The sequence below is a fragment of the Prionailurus viverrinus genome, chromosome F2, assembly GCF_022837055.1.
Source record: "Prionailurus viverrinus isolate Anna chromosome F2, UM_Priviv_1.0, whole genome shotgun sequence".
Lineage (NCBI taxonomy): Eukaryota > Metazoa > Chordata > Mammalia > Carnivora > Felidae > Prionailurus > Prionailurus viverrinus.
Genome location: NC_062578.1, coordinates 82,570,291 through 82,591,622, shown reverse-complemented (window position 1 = coordinate 82,591,622; position 21,332 = coordinate 82,570,291).

The window sequence follows — 21,332 nt, the reverse complement described above, 5'->3', positions numbered from 1 at the left end:
GCCCCTGCCTCCCCAGCGCTTGTCCCCATTAAGGGGACAATGGGAGAATAAGCACGTTCCCTTCTCCATGTCCCCTGCTGTCTGCTAATATCATACTGATGATAATTTCTCTTTAATGGGCTATTTGCGGTAATTATGATACACTGAGTAATTGTATCTGACTCCCAGTGCCCACCACTGGGGGCGGGCGGTGGTTCACAGCCTTTGGCCCAGTCCGTCCAGGTAGCTCTGCCCTCTGCCTGGGACCACCCCCCGCCCATGACCCTCTGGTGCCCGCGTCCTCCTCGGCCCCACAGTGTGGGCAGTGCACGTCTCCTCCCCGAGCCTGACTCCGGTCTCTTAGCTTCCCAGAGCTTATGGGGCCTGCTGCCCTCTGACTCCTCCAAGGGCCTGTTGGGAGGGCTGGGGGGAGGGGGGACCCTGTCTCTTCCGCGCTGTGAGCTCCACAGGAGGGAACTTCCCAGCCCGGCCCTGGCCGCATCTGGGCAGAGGCGCACGGTGCGGGAGCCTTGGGCGGGGGCCTGGGGCCTTCCGCCCCATCCTCCGGCGTTAGGGAATGGCCACCAGCCCCTCAGACCCACTGGGAGGCCCTCTGGCCCCACCAGCCCCCACCTCTTCTCCACGCCCCAGGAGAGCCCCTCTCTCTTTCCTCCCCCCATTCTTGTCCCTCTAGCTCCCTATCATCTACCAGGCCAGGGCCCAGCTGGACAGAGGACAGTGGGGTCCCCAACAGTGACTGGACCCTACTGCGTGCCTGGGACGTGCCAGCCCCAGGAAAGGTCAGAGGTCAGATAGAGCTCTGCCCTAAGGCTCCCCGTGCAGATGGTGAGGTCAGGCCCAGGTCTCAGGAGACACAAGAGCCCCAGAGCCACCCTGAGTCTCTGACGAGGGTCCCCCGCCCCCACCAAACCTCCTTCCAGGCTCTGTGCCCGGCACTGTGTTCGGAGTTCAGCAAGAGCACTTAATGGGCTGAGCGGCGTGGCCAGACGGGCCAGGGGGTGCGCTGGGGGAGGGCCCCTGGGACGGGGGCTACGGGCCCCAGGCCCCAGGAGAAAATGACGGGGTACAGGTGTGGCCTCCACTCGGGGGGAATCCGGGCCATGCACCCAACCTGTCTGGGGCCACTTTGGGTAACCGCGGTCTGTGGGCAAGGCGGGTACAGGTGCAAACTCGAAGGCTAGATGTGCGCAGTGGGGAGGGCTCAACCCCCGAGACCCGGGAGAAGTGGGCCGAGAAGGTAGGAGCCCCCCCACCCCCGGGGCTGAGGGTCTCCTGCCTCCCTTACTCCTCGACTTACCCCCCCCCCGCCCCCGCCAAATGCCGATGGCCAGGGTCTCCCCGTATGTCTTTTCTGGTCAATAAACCTCAGCCCCTGGGGGGCCTGGGGGTGTGGGCTGACGGTGCTGCCCCACCCCCACCGATGCACTCTGTCATAATTAAGCACGTGCAGTCTAATTAATTGAGTGGTCAGGATGCTAATTAGCAGCTTGATTGAGACTGGAGGAGCTTGAAGGGCAACCTTGGCAGTGAGCACTCCTCCCCCGCCGGCGTCTGCTCTCCCGGCCCCCCTGCCCTCAGCCCCTCTCCCCCTTCCTCTCCTCCCCAACCACTCCTGCTCTCTCGCCCTTCCCTCTCTGGGTCCTCCCCCAATCCCCTTCCTGGCCTTCTCCCCATCTCCCAGCCCGGCCTCCACCTGGAGGCCCTGACCCTCAAGCCAGACCTGTACCCCCGTCCTGATGACCCTGCTCCCCTCTGTGCCCTGGCCCTGGCGCCATGACCCCCCTTGTCCCTCTCTGACCACCTCAGACAGATAGGCCCTCGGCCGCTCTGTCCCCTGCTCAGCATCCGTCCCCAGAGGACAGCCAGTGTGACTTGGGCTGGTCCAGGGACAGCCCAGCCCCTCAGACAGCCTTCTCAGGTAAGGTTGTGTCCCAGAGCCTGTGGCCACCAGCCCCGGCTGACCATGGCTCCCAGCCTTAAGGACAGGGCACTCACGCCTCAGGGCAGGGTTCTCGCCCCTATCCAGGGTCCCCGCCCATCTGTCACCACCCAGGCTCCTCCGGGCTGTGGCTCTCCCTCAGGCGGCTCCATGTAGCCACAGACCGTGGGGGGTCTGGACACAGTGGCCCGAGGGGAAGGTGACCATGGCCAGGCCCGCGTGCCACCTGAGCCAGCCTCCTTTGAGTGGCTCCTCCGGCACAGGCTCACCGGGTGAGTAGAGCCCTGGGAGCCAGCAGGGAAGCTGATGAGGGAGGGGAGAAGGGAAGGCTGAGGCCAGGAGGGGAACTGACTGTGGGGGGGGGGGGGTCTGTCCCAGAGACCTCGGCCATCCTTGTCCAGCCCTAGGCCTGCTCCGCCCCTCCCGGATGAGAGGATCCTTCCCTTCCTTTCCCTGAAAGAGCCAATGTGCAGGAGAGGAGGGGGAGCTCTGCGGTAAGATAGCCACGCTCCCTCTGAACCTCAGTTTCCTCATCCGTGAAGTGGGTGACAGGCCTCCCTCCCAGGGACGGTAGAGGGTCAGGCCCCTCAGGTTTCTGCTGATGGCCTGAGTTTGCTATGCTGGCGGCACTGGGGATGGAGACGGGGGTGGGGAGCCCGCAAGCAGCCCAGAGCAGGGGTCTCCCAGGGTGAGGAAGGCAAGCCCCTCCGGGTTCGGGTTCGAGCTGCTTTGCCTGAGGTGCGCCTGGGGCGTGGGGAGGGGCAGTGGGGGGGCTCCAGAGGCCACGGGTTGCAAATGGGAGAGGAAAGGTCCTTGGGCACCAACCCCAGTAGTCAGGTAGTGTGGGGAGGGCTTGGGGGCCAGACGGGGCCGGGCCAAACGCAGGGGCACCGGTGGCGGCGGTGGGGGGGGGGGGGGGCGGGGAGGGGGCGGCTGGTGCTTGAACCTGACCCGGAAGGCCCCAGAGCGCCCACTTCTGGGGAAGGGGAGCCAGATGGCTGTTCTTCCTGGGGCTCCACGTGGGGGTCAGGATAGCGCGCCTCTCTGCACCCTCTGCTATCCCGGTCCCCCCACCCCAGTCTCTCCCCCATTCCCTGCCTTGGTCCTGGTCCTGGGGGCGTCACCCAGAACCGACAGGGACTCCGCAATCTCGTCCAGTGGTGGCGACCGCGGACTTGGGGAGGGGGTGAGGACGCCCCCAGGTCCCGGCCCCGTAGCTTGGCGCGGCTCCACGGCCGACAGATGGCGCGGGCGGGGTGGGGATGGATAGGTGGGGGGTGGGGGGCGTCAGATGGCGCGGCCCCGGGCGGACCCCCCGCCCCCGCCCGCCGCCGAGGAAGCGCGCTGGGGCCCTGGGCTCTGCGCATCTGGAGGGGCCGCGTGCCCGCTGCGCCGCGCGGGTGGCAAGGGAGGTGACACGCCGAGCTGCCACCGCCGGTGCCCGGGGCTGTCCCGACATGCGCGGGCGGGACGAAGTGGGAACCGCGCGGGCGGGCGCAGCTGTCTCCCGGCATCTGCGCCGAGACGGGGCCCGGAGCCCAGAGCGCATGCGCAGCGAGGGCTCCCGGGGCAGGCGGGGACTAGCGCCAGCGCGCCCCCCCCCCCCCCCCGCCCCCTGCCCCGACCCCCCAACCCCCGCCGCCACACGGTTCTGGCGTCCCCACCCCCACCGGCCGCACGACCCCTCCCCACTGGCCTCCCCCTCCCCCACCGTCCCCCCTCCCTGGCACCACTGCTTGCCCCCCCCCCCCGCCCCCGCTCCACCTGCCCAGGGTGCCCCTCAGGCCCAGGTGAGCTGGCCAAGCCAGGACGGTGGGGGGTGATGTCAGGATTTGGGCTAATGTACAGGAAACCCAGAGGGGGAGCTAGAACATGGGGAGTCTTGGGGATAAAAGCATATAAAACGCAGATACAAAGAGGTGACGGGCGTCAGGTTTTTACCAGAGAGATAGGAGCGTGCTTGCCCTGCCCCATGAGGACCCCTCTCTGCGGTTCTAGCTTCCGGTGGCCCAGCTGACCCAAGGGTCACCCTATCACCCTTGTCTCCATGTCAGAAGTAGAAAATACGCCTGTTCCCCTGGGGGCCTGTTCCCACCAAGACTCCTACGCCAGGGACCCTACTGGAAGGTCAACCCATAGAGAAACTTGGGGTGTTCGTGAGCTGCCTGGTCCTAAGGGGAGGGCACAGATCACAGTGCACAGGCAAAGTGGGCTCCAGAGGGTCCCATGGAAGCTTCCAGAAGGTCCAGCTTAGCCCAGCAGGAAGTTACTGCAGGGAAGGGCTCCTGGAGAAGAGCAGGGGGCAGGGCAGCTCGGTGGCCATTCTCGTTCTCGGGGCAGGAAGGAGAGGGGCCTGTCTGACTTGGTCACCAGGCCCACCCTCTGCACGGGGCCCACGCCTGAACCAGGTGGCCCTGTGAGAGGAGCCACTCATTCCGTGAGGGGGCCAGCGCCCAGATTCGTCCCAGTGGGGCAGGGTGCTCTCTCTCCGGCTCAGGGCATGGGTGCCGGGCACTCACTCCAGGCCAGCCACACCCAGCACGTCGGGAGGTGGGTGTCTCACGGTGAGGGGGGAGCGGGTGCGGGACACGCAAGCAGCAAGCACGTGACTGCGGGGACATCCACGGGATGAGGGTGGGGCCCCAGAGCAGTGGCCCAGGGGAAGCAGCCCCCCACCTCTCTGAGCGAGGCACTCGTCTGCGAGCACTTGTAAGGTCCCCCGGTCTGGGTGGGGGTGGGGGGGCTGGAGACCAACGAGGGAGCAGCAGGCAGGGCAGAGCTCCGGGCTGGGGCTTCCCTGACCCCAGAGTCGGCCTCCTCTCCTCCCCGGTGGTGGCCTCCCTGAAGGAGCCTGGGGTGGGGGCGGGAGGTGCGTGAGGGGTCACTATGGAGAGGGGACCCCGGGCAGAGTGCTCTCCCTGCTCGGTCCCGCCGGGGAGGCCGGGTCAGCCTCCTGGGGCCCCAGGCCGAGTGGACCCCCTCACCGTCCCAGCTGCAGCGGGTGGGCCCCGTGCCGGGTGCTGTGGGCACGGTGAAGGGGCGCAGGGGTGAGGGTACCGCGCGCCAGGGCCTTGGGGGTGGGGGTGGGGGTCCCCAGAGGGGTGGCGTGCTGCCAGGCCCTGGAGGAGATGTTGGCAGTGGGTTTGGGGAGAGCACCCCAGCTGGTGGGGCCCGAGGGGAGCAGGCATGTGGGTGCTGTGGGCACTGGGGTCAGGCTGCAGAGCGTCTCGGGCACCTCGGGGCCTCATCCTGTGTCTTCTCCTGAGCAGAGCGTCCCGTGGCCCTTGGCTGCCATGGGGACACCTCAGCCAAGGCTCCCGGGAAGGGAGGCCAGCTCGGAATGATCTGAATGCTTGGGGTCGGGGTGCAGTGTGGCCGATGGGGGACGTGCCTGGAGGCAAGTGGCTGGGGTGGGGGCTGATTGCTGTGGAAGGGGGCGCCTGGAAGGGCTCTGGACCGTGACCTTCTTTTAAAAGCCACTTGCGCCGCTACGTTTTTATGAAAACAAATAGAATTTAATTCCAAACTGCATTTACTTTGTTTTCTCAAAGCAATGAAATTCAGCTCAATGTGTTTTCCCAATCAAATCCATTTGACCACAGTGGAATATATTCATCACAGATAACACATTCTGGTGGGGGGGGTGTTGAGTAGGGGGTTCAGCTGAGAAGGGGTGTAGGAGGGAGGCCAAGGCTGCAGCCGGGACTTCTGGCTGTAGGTTCCCGCCCTCCCAGGTGGCCCGGTTCTGGAGGGGCGATGGCCACATGGTTAATGGGTGGCTTCTGCGACAGCCTTCTTCTGCACTCCCCACGGCAGTGTCCACCCTGCTCCAGGACAGTCCCAGCCGCACACTCCAGGCCCTGCCCTGGGGAGCCCAAGGCCCAGTACGAGGTCTGAGAATGTGCATTTTTCAAACACCCCAGAGGCCCTACGACTATTCCCTTGGGGACGCCTGGCATCAGGTCAGGCACGCAGGAGGCCAGTCGTTGGGGTGGAGGTGGGAAGGGGCCGGAATGGGAAGGGGTGGTGGTCTTGGTGGGAGTGGGCATCCGGGGATGAGGGGGCGTTCCCAAACAAGGGTGCCAGGTGCAGTGGTGGGATGGTCCAGTAGCCGGGGGCCTGCCCAGAATCTGCCTTCCGGGGGGTGGAGAGGGGTGGCAGAGACAAGGCTGAGCACGTGGCTAAGTCACAAGGGCCTCGGGAAGGGGGAAGGACAGTGGCCAAGAGGAAGGGCTTCCTGGGGAGGTGGCCTCTGAAATGGCCTCACAGGTGACCCACAGCCAAGGCAGAGAAAGCGGAGGCCAGCCAGGGGACGGAGAGGGCAGAGCCCCGGCCGGGTGACCGCAGAGCAGGGCCCCCCCACCATGCTTTCTGACCTCGCCTATGCCTGCCTCGCCTTTCCTCCCTGCGGAGGGAACTGGAGCTTCGGGGTTGGATTTCAAGCCACTCTGCTGGCCGTGAGGAATGCAGCTGGCCAAGATTGGAAGGTGACCTCAGCCCAGGGTTGGGGGCACCCCCAGAGCCTCTTGCCCGCCCTAGCCTCCCCGCTGTGAGCCCAGCCACTGGGATTCCCAGCCCCAGCCCTGCCTGGGGACCTAGCTGGTGGCCCATCTATGCCCCGGCCCCGCTCAGCCACCAAGCCAGGGACACCCCCCCCCCCCCCCAGGCAGCATGTGGCCAGGGCCACTGCGCTGAGGCTGCAGGGCAAGCGTGGGGAGGACAGCTTGGGGGTAGGGATGGCCTCCTCCACATGGAGAGGTGGGGGCCTCCCTGTGGGCTCACAGCTGGTCCCCCAGACAACTGAGGAGGGGCCAGGCCCACCAGGCTCTGCTGAGGCCACACATCGGCAGGAAACTTTCTGACCTGAGGACTAAGAGAAGATCCTAAAAGCCCTAGGGGTGGGGACGGGCCACACAGGAAGAAGGGAACGACAAAGGGAGGCACCGGAAGACAGCAGAGTGGCCCCCACGGCCAATTTGCAACCAGAATTCTGGGAAATAACATTTTAATGCATGCGAAGTCCCCAAAGTTCTGCCTGCCTTGTGTCTTTGCTGAGGAAGTATACATTCTTTGTTTTTTTGTTTTTTTTTTTTTAAGTTTTATTTATTTGGTGTGGCGGGGGCAGGGGCACAGGGAGGTAGACAGGGAATCCCAAGCAGGCTCCACGATGCCAGTGCAGAGCCCCATGTGGGGCTTGAACTCACAAACCGTGAGATCGTGACCTGAGCGGGAATCAAAGCCGACGCTTGATCAACTGAGCCACCCAGACGCCCCTGAGGAAGTGTGCAGTCGGTTAATTCTGTCGCTATCAGAAGAAACAACGTGATGATGTGGGGGTGGGGCCATCCCCTCCCAGTGGAAGGGAAGGGGGGGACTCTGAGGGGCCAGGATCCACTTACCCCAAAGGGACCCAACCCTCTTGCCAATGCCCAAGTCAAGTCACAGGTGGGGAAACAGGCGGGTTTAAGGCCTGGGGGGCAGGGCTGGCTCTGCCCCTCCCTTGTGTCTCTGTCTCTGTCTCTCCCTCCATCTCCCCCACCTGGGCCCTGCTCCCCAGACAGGCCAGTTGCTCATTCCTGGCCGCAGGAGGGTCTGACTCAGGTGCAGTGCCTTCCTCAGCATAGCGGTCCCCGGCCCACCGTCCGCCCACCCTGCCGACAAATGAGCCCTCTGGCCGGCCCCGTCTACCCCAGGTCCTTGGCCTGCCAGCGGGTAGCCCCTGGGTAGCTGGGGGAGGGGCTGGGAAGGGCTCGAGGGGGTGGGCCCAAAGGTACAGCCCAGGAGGCCGTCCCGGCAGAAGCAGCTCCCCATCAACCCCGTCACCCCATCTCGGGCCAGTTCCTGGGCTTTGATGTGCTCAGACCGCACCCCCAGCCGGCGGACCCCCTCTCCTACACCTACTTGATCTCCCTTCAAAAGACCTAGGGACTCACCTTCCCCCCCTTGCCCTGGCCCGCGTGCCCCGGCCACCTGCGGGTCCACGCAGCCTCCTCGCGGGCCCCTCCCTGGCCCCCCGAACCAGCGTTCACAAGTCGCAGGGCACTTAGCCCACAACACGCCAGTGCGTCTCGCTCGGGCTCCGCTGGTGATGATCCTGCTTTGGGACCCTCCCACTTGCCCAGAATGTCCTTCCTGCCCTGTCCGTCACCCTGGATGGGTTTCCACAGACCCGGAAATCCCACGTCTGACCGCCTGGGGCCAGGACGAGCCTGGCCTGTGGGGGACTCAGCCCTCAGGGCCCAGCTGTGGCGCCGGCCTGGAGGCCCCAGTATCCCGGAGGCCTGCACTCACCCCTGTCTCCGCAGGACCTCACACGCCTCTTCAGCCTGTCACTCAGGCTGGTGCTCTCTGCCCCCTGGGTCCTTTGCCCCTCCAGGCCCGCAGGTGGTGGGGGACGGGGCGCTGTCTCTGCAGGGGTGAGGCCCTCTTCAGTCCTCCTGCCCCTGTCGCACTGCGCACGGTTCTGGTTCCGGCCTCCCCGGGGCTGAGTGGACGCCCGGTGAGCTTCAGGTCCCATATCTCCCAGGCCCCCCACCTTCTTGAACCTCCTGTGCCTGACTCAGACCCCTGGCCTGTGGTCAGTGTCACCCCCAGCCGTGAGGGAGGGTGCGGCTGCTTAGGGGGCCCCAGTGGCGGTGGGGTGCGGGGTCGAAACCCAGCTGTCCCCTCTCGTGCCGTTCCCACAGCCTCTCCTGGGAGACCCCAGCCCCCAGCAGACTGGCAGGCCCAAGGTCAGCGGTCTCCTTATCGACGGCATCCCTCTGCCCCGGGGCTGGTGGAGGACGGAGGGAGGTATTCGGCTCAATAAGGCCCATCTTGTGAGACAATAAATTTGGCCATTGACCCGGCAAGCAGACATCGATAAATGAATGGTTAATATAAACATTGTCCTTCTCAAATTAATCCGGGCTGCAGGGGCGGGGCGCAGGGCAAGGGGAGGCTGAACTAAGAGGAGAGGGCAGAGCAGGAACGGGTCTCCGCAGGCCTGTCTCTGCGGACACAGGACTGCCTTCTTCTCGGCCGGGTCCTGGCTGGTGCTGGTCTGCCGCCCTGAGGTCAGCCAGATTTAGCAAATAAGAACCCAAGAGGCCTACTTACGTTTAGATTTCAGACCAACGAAAAGATCTCTTTATTACAGGGATCTCGCGTGCTCAATCTGGGAGATACACGAAAAACTCCTCGCTGCCTGTGTAGAATGCCTGGGTGACCTGCGCTTTAACTGGAGACTCTGGCATGACTGCAGAGCCCGACAGGGTCCACGCGGCCCCCGCCCCCGCGGGCCTGGTCCCCAAGCAAAGACCAGCAGTGCTCGAGTGCTGGGGGCGGGGCCAGGGCGCGGGCGTCCCATAAACGCAGGTAACTGTGGTCTAGCACCTGGGACCTGACTCCCGTCCACAGCCCTCCCCTGTGTGGCCCGGCTTCCCCACCCAGCAGGAGGACCGCTTTGCTTCCGGGGGTGGCGAGTGGGCCCCTCTGTGGTGGGGCCTCGGTGTCTCTGGGCCTCGCCCCTCCCCCTGGGGCTGGAGTTCCTGGGCACCACCCAGCAAGAGCCCTATAAATAAACAAACTGTGTCATATAAATAAACCACAGCCTGCAGTCTTGACCAGACCATCTCTTGTGCCCAGGGCTTGCCCACAGCCTCCGGGAAGAGTCAGGGAGCTGGCAGCCACTTTCCCTGGCCCCTTCTCCCTGGCCGGCACCCCACAGTCAGCAGTGGCTCAGCCCACTGAGGCCAGTGGCCAGACCCTGTCCCAGGCTTCCGGGGGCCCTCTAGCCGGTTACTGGGCAAACTGAGGCTCAGAGCCCCCAGCGGGGTCAGCCCCCTTCCGGTGGGTGGGCCATGAGGTCTTGAGGTCACCATCCAGCCTGACCCTGGCTCCCCATGGCCCAGGCACCTGCTCTGGCAGCCAGCAGGGAAGCCGCCTCCTTTCAGCATGTTTTCTGGGTCCTAAATGACATCCTTCTCCAGCCAACAGTCCTCTGGAGGGCCCATGGTGGGGGGGGGGGGACTGCCCTCAGAAGCCCCCCCGCCCAGACCAAGGTGGGGGATCCTGCAGACCCCAGGGTCGGTGATTGATGGGGACCTGGGGGGGGCACAGCCCCGCCCTGAGCTGGGCAGATGAGGGGCAGCTGTCAGCACCTAATAGGCCCTTGACAAATAGGATGGGGGCCTGCTGAGGGAGTTTCCGAGCCGTCCCTGCCCCCCACCTCAGCAGCACCTGAGGGCAGGGCACTTCCAGCCTGGCAAGAAGGGGTCATCCGGGGGTCTGCACTGGACAGGGCATGGGGGGGGGTCTGCGCCCCCCCTCCCTAGTTCTGAGATGGGTTGTAGTGGCCCTGAGGGGGAGGAAGGAGGCTGGGAGAAGAGGGCTGAGGCGCCCCCCACCCCCGCCCGCCCCCTCACAGGGGGATGCTGAGCTCAGCGCTGGCTGACCTAGGGCTTTGGGGACCATTAAAGACGCTCTGGGCTGCTGGCGGCCTGGAGACATCAATTTGCTGCTGCTGCCCTGTACTTCCGCTGAGGATCCCCCTCCCCCGCCCGCACCTCCTCCACCTAACCCTCCACTCCTGGGGTCGCCCTCACTGCCCCACCCCTCCCTGGGTGAGGCCCACCACTCTGACATCGCGGGCCTGGGCAGGATACCCACCCCTGGGGGACAGGCCACCAAGTGGAAGGTGGCAGCCACAGGACAGGGACAGACGGAGGTGGGGGGTGTGGGTGCTGGGGGGCGGCGCTGGGGAGGCATCCGGGAGGTCGGCGTGGCACAGTCTGGGAGGGCGGAAAAGTTCTGGAGCTGGACAGTGACGAAGGTCGTGGGACAGTGGGAAGGCACTTGCGGCCACCGAGCTGTGCACTTAAAAACGGTGAAGACGAGGGTCACCTGGGTGGCTCAGTCAGTTAGGCGTCTGACCTCGGCTCAGGTCATGATCTCATGGCTCGTGGGTTCGAGCCTCACGTCGGGCTCTCTGCCGACAGCTCGGAGCCTGGAGCCTGCTTCGGATTCTGGGTCTCTCTCTCTCTGCCCCTCCCCTGCTCATGCTCTGTCTCTCAATAATAAATAAATGCTAAAAAAGACGAAGACGGTGAATTGTATGTCTATTTTATGAAATAAAAATTTGTTAAAAATCTAACCGTGCTGTCTCACCCCCACAAGGCCATCCCGGCCCCTGAGGAGACTGGACTGAGGGAGGCTCTGTCCTGCAGTCCCCCACACCCCCCGCCACCTCCTTCCAGGGCTCTGGTGGCTGGTGGCAGTGCCCGAGGGGTCCCGGGAGGCGGCGGAGGGTCCGACAGGAGGGGCGCTGCCTTGCTGACTCGGCTCAGAGATCCCGGGCTCGGTGTTAGCAAAACGCAGGCCGACTTTTAGCTGGTTTATTGGACTTCTCGGCTCTGCAGGGAACGCACCCCCCACAGGCCGGGACCCAGCCACGAGGGGGCTCTGACCACGTCCGCCCGCCCAGCCCATGGGGTACAGGGTATTGGGGGCCCTCAGGCCTGGGGAGGGGGCCTCGGCAGAGGGTGTGAAGCGGAGCCCGAGGAGAAATTCTGTCTCAGGCCGGCCGCCCCGAGGCAGCGGCCCCCTGTCCCGACAGCGGACCGATCGGAGCCCGCCTGCTTGGGGAGGAGGCTGCCCGCCCACAGGGGATCGGAGCCCAGGGCCCTCGGCCACCGCTGCCCGGCGCCTCCTCCAACGTGCAGAAACTGCTTGTTCTCCCGGGCAGAAGTCCCGCGTTCCGGGATAACGTATTGATTTTCCTCTTCAGGAATATTCATAAACATCAGTTCCAAGAACAGGTAAACCCGTCTCCACGCCACATCAGTCATGTGGGGACAGCTGCACGCAGCCCCCCCCCCCCCCCACAGTCTCCTTTCTGCGCTGTCCCAGCTCTGGAGGTCACCCGTGGCAGGGACGTGGTGGCAGAGACTGGGCCTGCCCTCAGGGGCCCCCGGTCAAACCCCAACAGATTGCCCGAAACAGGCTCAGAGGTTAGTGTCTAAGTCCACCACGCCCTGCCCAAATGCTGTGTGACCCTGGACAAGTCTCTGAACCTCTCTGGACACTAAAACAGAAGCCCCCGCCCACCCGCGCAGACCCGGGAGGCTGTGTCGAGGTCCCAGGACGCCTCTCGGCTGCCCCTTCAACCCACAACGCGCACCGGGGCCTCTGGCCTGCCCACGCCCCCTGTGGCCCCGTGAACTGGCGCTCCCCTGTCCCCACACCAGGCTGCCTCAAGCTCCGTCATTCAGCCTAGAGAGAGTCTTCATGCTTTCAGACCGTCTGCAGCGCCCCTTTCCAGGCAGAGCGGGGCCTCCCTTTGGGTGATTCCGTCCTGGTGCCTGTACAGCGAGCACCTCGTGCTATACTGGCCCCCGTGCAGCTCCCGTCTGCCCCCCCCCCGCCCGCCCCCATCAGAGCAGGCTGCTTGCTGAAGCCCAGGCTCTCCCGAGGGGCCAGCAAACCCATCCCGAAACGTTAGCTCGTTTATTACGTATCCGTATCTATTGGACTGAACAGTAGGTCACGTACGTTCAAAAACACACGAGCCCAGACACTGGGGTGCCTGTGAGCCTGGCTGTTCTGCCCCGTCCCCATGCCTCTGCTTTGGAGTGGCCAGGACTATCCCCAGGCAAGACCAAAAGGTCAGCTGTGTTCAGGGCTTGGAGCAGAAACGGGGGCTTCTCCGTCAGGGATGCCACCCCCCCACATCCTGGGAGGTGCCTGAGACGCCCCCCCGGGGAGTCAGGCCAGGTGGGAGAGGCGTGGAGCAGGGAGGGGGCTCCTGGGCGCCGCCTCCCCCTTCCTCGCCCAGAGCCCAGATTTGTGACCCGTGAATGAGAAACCGGAGGGATGATGGGGGCTGTTGAGGGCGGAGGGCGCTGAGGGCCAGAGGGGACCAGAGGCAGGGGTGGAGGTCCTGGTTGGGGGGACCCGAATGCCCGCCCCCCACAGCCCTGACTCACGGCTCCACTGCCCTGGCCGTTGGCCCGCCGGTGGGCCTGTGGGAAGGCCTGGCTCTAGACAGCCCTGGCCGCAGCGGCCCCCTCACCCGGGCAGTGCCAGGCTGGCCAGTCGCTTCTCAGGAGGCCCCCGTCATGTAGGCAGAGGGCCCACCTGCCCGGCCAGGACTGCCCGTGGGAAGTGGGAGAGGTTGTGGGCACGCTGAGGGGGGAGCTCCGTCCCCCTTTCTTGGGGACCATCGGCACCAGACCCTCTGACCAGGCAGGGCCATTTGGCTTCTACGTGGACGGTCCTGTCCACAGGGGAGCTCACTCCTCCATGCCCCCACGTTATCTAGGACAGCCTTGCCGGTCGGAAAGCTCTCCAAGCTGAGAGTGACGAGGGTGACCGGCCTAGGACTTCCTCCCGGGGCCCTGGAAGGATGCTGAGGCCAGGTCAGTCCCTTCCAGCTCACAGGGGAGGCCTCTGAGGTCAGAGGTCAGCTGTCCCAAAGGGAACGCAGGAGTCCTGGGAGTGAGGCCTGTTGGAGGCCCCAGGTAGCCTTGGGGGGCTACCCTGGGGGGGCCTTGGAGGCCCCCTGGGAGATGGTGGGGTGGTGAGGCCGGGGAGCCTCCAGCTGCCCGCTGGCTCTGCTCTCGGGCTTGTGCCCCCTCGTGGCTGCAGGGCCCAGCCACTGTCCTGCCCAGGCTCCCTGGGGGGCTGAGGACAGCACGCAGGATGATCCGCTATTGATGAGGCGGTGACAGGATGGGGCAGGCTGGCCTGGGTCAGCAGATCCGCCCCGGGCTCAGGATGTGCCTGGCCATTGATCTGATGGACGCTGGCCTGTCTGGGACCTGAGGGAAGTGGGGGGCCGCCTGCGCAGCATCGTCGGGGGGTGAGTGCAAATGTGGAGATGAACGCCCCTCCCTGCCCCCACTGAGTTCTTCTGGGTCCACCCTGAGCCCCAGGGGGTCCCTGATGCACAGTCCTAGGGTGCTCCTGGAGCACTGTCTCTGTTGGGAGGGGGACCCTCACCCCAGGCAAGGGACGGGGCTATGACCCCCGCACCTTAACGGGCACACTGGTGGCCTATTCTGAGGGGCTCCCTGACCTGAAAGGGCCGAGTCCCTTCTGCACGGGGCTGAGGGCACCTGAGACCGTCTCAGGTATGAGAAAGTACAGGGAAGCAGCAGAGACAGAAGCCCCCAGGGCAGCCTGAGGGGAAGGTGGCACCCAGGAGACAAAGCGACAGGCCAGGAAGGGGAGGAGCAGGGGCAGGGAAGGAGGACAGACCCAGAGACAGAGAAAGGGTAGGGCTGTGGCCTGGGCCCCCACAGCTCCTGGGTGCCCCTCAGAGGTGGCACCAGGCTCAGGTCACCTTGGGCCGGCCCCCACCCGGGCCCCCTCTCGGCCTGTCCGCCCTCCGCCAGCCTGAGTGATTTATGGTTGGCGCGTGTCAGTCACTGGATTGATTATCGGAGGCAGGTTCACTTGGTGGGGTCTGGGAGCCTCTGGAGCCAGGCGGCCAGGCCACCCGGAAAACCGCAGACAGGGCCTCGGCCCCCTGCCCACACCCACCCTCCCGCCCCAACCTTTGCCGCTAATGAATTGGGATTTGGTCCACAAAACCACAGCCCGCCACCCCAGAGACTGTCTGGCTCCAGCAGGGCTGGGAGAGCGGTGGGCAGGGCAGCAGGAGCCCTGGGCCAGAGCCCCCTGAGCGGACTCCCCCACTGGCCAGGGCCCTGCAGGGCTGGGGAGCTGGGTGGCCCGCCGTCCCGTGTGACTCCTCACAGCCACCAGGTGGGAGAAGCCCCGAGTGAGCCCCCCTCCCGGCTCCTCCTGCGGGGAACCCTGCTGGCAGGTGAGGTGGGGGGCCTGTGTGTCTCCTGCAGCTGCCACAGCCTCCCTGGGCTCCGTCCAGACCGGGACCTGCCCCCACCCCTAACACGGTCCCCCCCACACACCCCCAGGCTACCACCACACCTGCTCCAAACCACCCCTTAGCTGTGGCCCCACCCTGCCTCTCCCCGGCCGGACTCCTGCCCTTCCCGAAGGGCCTTGCCTCTTACCTGCTAGCCCCCGAAGCCCACCCACTGCCAGGGGCCAGCGGCCGGAACTGGGCCTCATTTGGGCGGCTGGTTCCCGGTAGGGCAGGCCCAGGAGAATCAGATGAATGAATGAATGAATGGACGAAAGAACTAATGAACGAGGTGAGAAGAGACCCAGGAACAATCGGAGAGCAGCCCCCAAGGAGCTTCAGGGAAGAGACTCCTTGTAAATTTCCAGACCAGCGGAGCGGGAGAGCCCAGGCCGTGTGGCTGGGGTCGGAGCAAGGTGCCCCCAGGAGAGGGACCCAGGCGAGGGGGCCGCCCCGCCGGGCCCTGGGCTTCCCTGGGGGTCCTGCCCGCCTGAGCCCAGGCCCGAGGGAGGTGGGTGACCCGGGACAGGAGGGGAGCTGGCCTCGCCTCCCTGGGAGGGGGAGGGCCGCTGAGAGATCTGCTGTCAGGCCAGCGGTTTTAAGGCAGGATTCCAGCAGAAAAAGAGAGATTTGCCAATTTAATGGAAAATCGATCCAGCCTCTGGCCGGTGCAGGCCCTGCATCAGGCACAGAGGGTCGCAGCAGCTCACTCTGGGGCCTGGCCCCTTCCTCTTGGTGAGGAAGGAGTCCTCTCCACAGCGCCTGAGTCTGGGGTCAGCTGGGACCTGCCTGCTGTCCCAGCCTCCCCAGTCCCTGTGGCGTCCACGAGGTGACAGAGCCCTGGACCTGCCCGCCCCCACGAGGCTGTGTGTGAGCTACTGGGGCATGGGGCCTCCGGCGCAGACCTTCCCAGGGTCCTACGGCCCAGCTGTGTCATGGGAGGAACAGAGGCCTTCCTGCCTCTGCAGGGAGCCCGTCCCTTCTCTTGGACCATCGGCAGCTTGGCACCGTCCCCACAGCTACTGGCCGCATGACCGCAGCCCGCACCCACAGCCAGCAACGCCGCCCCTCGCGGCTACAAGCTCCAGGCCGTGCAGCGTCCCCGTTGACCACCCTGGCCATCACACAGCCGGCCCCTGGGCCCACGTGGCCAGTCTCTGTGGACACCACCACCACCCGCACACCACCGGTCAGCAACCCCCATCCCGTCTGGACCGCCCTCAGTGCCCAACCTTCAGGGCCCCTGCATCTGTGTGTCGGGGGAACCCACGCTGACCCCACCGCCAGTGTCCAGGGCTGGGTCCTCTGCGGGGCTCTGGGGTCGAGAGGCCTGGACCAGCCGAGCCTGGGCGCCCGGGGGTGGGGGTGGCAGGTGTCACTCTCAGAGGTAAACACCACGGGGTAAGGAACGGCGGGTGGGAGGGGGCGCCACGGTATTTAACAGCTGCTATTGGATTGTGCGGCTCAGCCTGTAACCGGCACATTATGAAGGCTAATGGATTTTTGAGGCCAGATTGATTTTTCATTAATTTGGTAAAAATCTTTTTCCTCTCCCCTATAATTCTGTCTTAAAACGCTCCTCCTGACAGCTCGATAAGTCACTCTTGCCTTAATGCACGTCTGGCTCGTCGTCGGGTGAGGAGTGGGGGGTGGGGGGAGGCAGGGGAGCTGAGGAGGCTGGGGGGGGGGGCTGCCGCCAATCATCTCCAGGTAAATACTGCATTATGTATGGCCCCCAGGGCTGCGGCCACCCTGCAGGGCCCTCTCCCAGGGTGGACCTTGGCTGCGGCTGCTGACAGCACAGCCCCCCGGGCAGAGAGAGAGTATGTGGGGGGACGGGGAGAACTGGGGGCAGTGGGATCCCGCTTCCGGAAGGGCTGGCCTCCCCTGACTCCGGAGGAGCTGAGCTGTAGTGGGACCCACCCAGGACTTTGGTCCAGCCTCCTCCCACCCGCCAGGCCTGTGCGGCCTGAGAGCAGGGCCCTGCCCTCCTAGGCCCCATGGCCATCTCCACCCTCCACAGAGGGCCCCCAGCTGTCCCCCGGGCCTCCAGCCAGTCTACCCCTCCCTGGGCTTCGGTTGACCCTCCCACCCCAGGCCATGCCCAACAGCTCTGTTGTGTCCAGGACTAGTGGTCCTTGCCTTAAACTGACCTGGTCTCGAACCCGCTTGACCTCCTGGAATCACAGTCCAACTGTATCTGACCCCGGGACCCTTTGGCCTCAGCCATGCTTCTGGGACCGACTCTTGAGGCGTGGGAGGAGGGGAGAGGCAGTGGCGAATGGCAGATGCCTGCCCCACTCTGCTTCTCTAAATGACCAGCCTGCTGGCCCTGCCACGGCCCACACGGCTGTGTGAGGACCCGGTCAGCGAAGACCCCCCCCCTTACCTCCCCGGGGCTGACCCCGTCCTCCCGCCACACTGTCTGCGGGATCCATGTGGGCCTGGAGCCTCACGCCGGGCCTGGGGGGCCGTGATGGGTGGGCTGACCTCCCAAGACGCAAAGAGGGACTCCGCCACGATACGCCCCCTCCAGGGGTCCAGGACTCTCAGGGGCACTGTCCCCCTCCAGTAGAGCTCCCAACAGCCTGATCCCAGCGTGAGCTCAGGCAGGGAAACTGAGGCCCAGTGACACACCCTGAGCTGCTTTCTCTGCAGTCTGGGAGAGGGGCGCCCTCTGTGTCCCTGGGGACGCAGGCTTCGGCTAGGTGGCTCGCCCCCTCCTTCCCTGCCCCGCTTCAATGGCCCCCCTGTGCTCCCCCCCCCCAACCCCGGGCTCACGCTCAGGTGCCGCTGAGGGTCCAGGCTCCCTGGAGGAGAGGCTGGGAAGGTGGAGGGGTAAGATAGGGGAGAGCGTGGGGTCCTCAGCAGCAGGAGCAGCACAGGAGGGGACAGGGCTTGTATGAGGAACTGGGACGACCCGGTCTGGGGGTGGGGAACAGCCTCACAAGGGGCAGGCTGGGGTTCTGGTGCCCCATCACCAACGTGACGCATGCTTTGGGTCGGAGGCATGGAACCGATGGCTTCTGGCACCTCTCTGGAAGGGATGTGCTCCTGGGGGGCAGATAGGAGCGGCCCCTGAGGTAGGAGCTCTTCCCCAAAGGGTCAGAGCACGGGGTGCGAGAACTCGGGCGAGTCACTGTCCCCTCTGCCCTGCCCTCGCTCCTCCTGGACTGTGAGCCAAGCGTCCCTCTGCCCCCAGGACGGGCCAGGTCTGCCCTACTCCCTCCAGGCAGGGGAGCTGGCCAAGGCAGATGGCCCCAGACGGCCAGGAGTGGGCTGGAGGTCACTCAGGGAGGCTACAGTCAGGCGTCCACCCTGTTTCTTCCTGGGGCTGGGAAACGGAGGCTCCCAGTGGACAGCAGGGGCACAGCCCAACACTCTCTGGCCCGCACACGTTGTGTTCCCCGGCCAGGGCCCCTCCCAGCCCGCTGGGACGGCAGCACTGACCCGGTGCCTCCCAGGGGGGCCCAAGCCTCTCCTGACACGTCTCCACCCTCCGTCCTCCAGCTAGCGGCCACGTGGACGTGCCAAAACTCACGTCGGCCCCTGGAAGCCCCCATACCACCTCCGCGTGCTCCCGCCTGGCAGCAGCCTCAGCCACCCCCCCGGGGCTCCCCTCTGCCCACACTGGCCACCCCCCTGCCCTCCCGCATCTGCAGCCCGTCCAGCAGTTCCAGTCAGGGCCTCCCTGGCCGCGGGCTCCACCTTCGGGCCCCAGCCCAGCTCCTCCAGCACCCGGAGAGCCACACTGAGCACTGGCCTCGGCCCTCGACCCTCCCCCCGGGCCGTGGGCCCCGTTGGCACCTCTGCTCCACCCCCAGTGGTCCCAAAGGGGTCTGCGTCTCCGCACGGGAGCCGGGTGGGGTACACTGTCCCGCAAGGCAGGTGAGTGCATAGACCCCGCGGCTGAGGAGGAAGAAAGGAGGGGGGCACCACCTGGCCATGGTGGGGGGCCACCGGGCCGAACGCGGGCAGCCCCGCAGGCCTCAGACTCCCTAAAACACGCAGCCGGGGGCTGGGCCGGGCTGTTCTGAGGCCCTGATGGAGCTTTACATAGGCCCGGTGACCCCACAGTCCTGGGCCGAGGCCGCTCTCAAGACCTCGGCTTCTCCCTTGTCCTCAGTGTCTGCTTCCCACACGCTCCCCAGCCGCCCAGCCCAGGCCCCTCTGTGCCAGCCTCAGCCTCAGTCTACCCCTGATCCCCTAAGAGGCAGGGTTGGCCCGGGAGCCTCCAAAGCTGAGCCCGGACCAACACCACCGCCCAGCCAGAAGGAACCCCGCCGGGCGGTGACCAGCCGGTGCTCCCCACCCGCACCCCGCTGGACCCTGACGCCGGGCTGAGACCTCGGGAAGCAGCCCTCCAGGGGCCCAGTCTGCAAGGCGGCGAGACACCACCCGGGGGCCATGCCTGTGTGCTCTGAGGCCCCGGGAGGTGGGGTGGTGGGGCAAGGGAGGGACGTCAGTTTCCAGCTGGACAGTCCCAAATGCAGACGTTCAGGCCCCGGGACTCAAAGTGCCTCGGGATCCGGGGGTGGGTGGACATTCCAGGTGGGGGGGCGCTCCTCCTGGGCTGAGCCCACCGCTCTAACCGAATGCCTGCCGGGCCGTGTCCCATCCTGCAGAAGGACCCACTGAGGCCCAGAGACACGAGGCTGTGTGTGAGGTTGCTGTACGGCTTCCCGTGGCCACCCTAATAAGTGACCATAGACCTGGAGACTTACAACACACTTGTTCTCCCCCAGTGCCGGGGCCCAGCAGTCTGCAGTCAGTGTCTGCAGGGGGGGATCCTGCCTTGTTCCTCCCAGCTTCTGGTGGCTCCAGACCCTCTCTGGCTGGTGGCCGCAGTCCTCCGGCCTCTGCCTCCAACTCCCCATGGCCTCTTCTCTCTCTCAAAGGCATACGCATCAGGGGGCCCATCTGGGTAACCGCGATCACCTAATCCAGAGATCCTTAACTACACCTGCAAGGAACCCCTGCAGACTCTGCAAACAAGGGCACATTCACAAGTTCTGGGGGGACGTACTTTTGGGGTCCACTGGTGAACCCGCCGTAGTGACAACAGGTCCCGCAAAGGCCCCGCCTGGGGAAGCTGCCTTGGGCTTCCTGGGCTCTGGAACCCTCCCCACCAGCCTCCACAGAGGCTCCTCGGACCTCTAAGCCAGCCTCCCCCGTAGGGCAGGGCCGGGAGTTCAGCTCTCCCTGCTGCCTCTCCGGCTCACCACCGCCTACATACCCCGCTTCGGGATCGCCAGGGCCCCCGGGACCACCCAGCCCTCCCCACGTAGCTATGTGAGGTCAGGGCATCTGACCGCCTTGTGAACCGACGGAGGGTTCCTGGAGTGCTGCCTCCTGTAGCCTCAGCCCCGGGCTCAGGAGCCAGTGGGACTCTTAGCGGGGTTCCTTTACGCTGGGCTGTGGCACCGATGCGGGTGCAGCTTGGGAGGCTCCTGGGCCACCCCCACCTCTTAGGGGATCAGGGGTAGACCGAGGCTACTGCGGAGGAGCCTACGCTGAGGCTGAGCTGGTGGGGGGCGAGGTGGGACAGGAGCTGGAGGAGAGCGACCGGGGAGGGACAAGGGAGCAGAGGGCAACGGGCTCCCCATCCCATGGCGCTCGCCCCTGCCCTCTGCCCCCAGCTCTCCCCTGTGGACCGCTGGGCCCCCACCCCCACCCCTCGTCCATCCCAGCCTGCGCCTCCCACGCCTCCAGGGCTCCCTTCCGCCAGCCTCTCCTCACATTAATCTCCGCGCAGCTCACTGCTGACCCAAGCGAAACAGAGTTTGCCTTTCCCCTCTCGGCAGTTTTCTGTTGGCAAAGCAAAAAGGATCGAGGCGCGCACTCACCCCCGACCTCCCCGCCCAGGGGGGACTGCTCTGGAAAATGAGATGTTCCTGCGTGGGCCGCGGGCGCACACCGGACACCCTTACGCATGCATCTCCGAGCCGCTGCACACGCGCTTGCTCCCCATGGGCCCTGCTCTGTGCCAGGAGCCAGGGGCACGGCAGCTCCTGGGTGCTGACCCTCCCCCCAGGCGGGGGTGGGGGCACACGTGTGGGACCCTCACACCAGGTCGCCCAGCCTTCCCAGGTATTCTGGGACTCGGGGGTGAGCTGCTGTGGTCTTTGGCCTGCGGCCCATCTGTGACGCAGACACAGGTGACGTGGTCAAGCCAGAAAGGGAGCTAGAGCCCAGAGGGGGGCCGTATCGAGGAAGGCCGACGAGGTTCCAGCCGGACTGGGGAGGCCGGGGAGCGCAGGCAGAGGGCAGGAGCGACGCTGGATGACCGGTGTGGGGCAGGAGGGTGGGAAGACACTAGGCTCCTCACACACGTCAGAGCAGTGGATGGGCCAGGCAGGCACACGCTGTCCTCACACAGGCACGTGGCCCAACCGGGACAGCCACCGCCACCTGAGAAAGGCCTCGGTTGAGGTGGCTCTTGTGGGCGTGACCCTCCCCCCCCCAGCACACGCAGCAAAGGCCCGGGCCTCCTGGTGTAGCTCCCAGGCTGACACGGCCCTGAGCCGC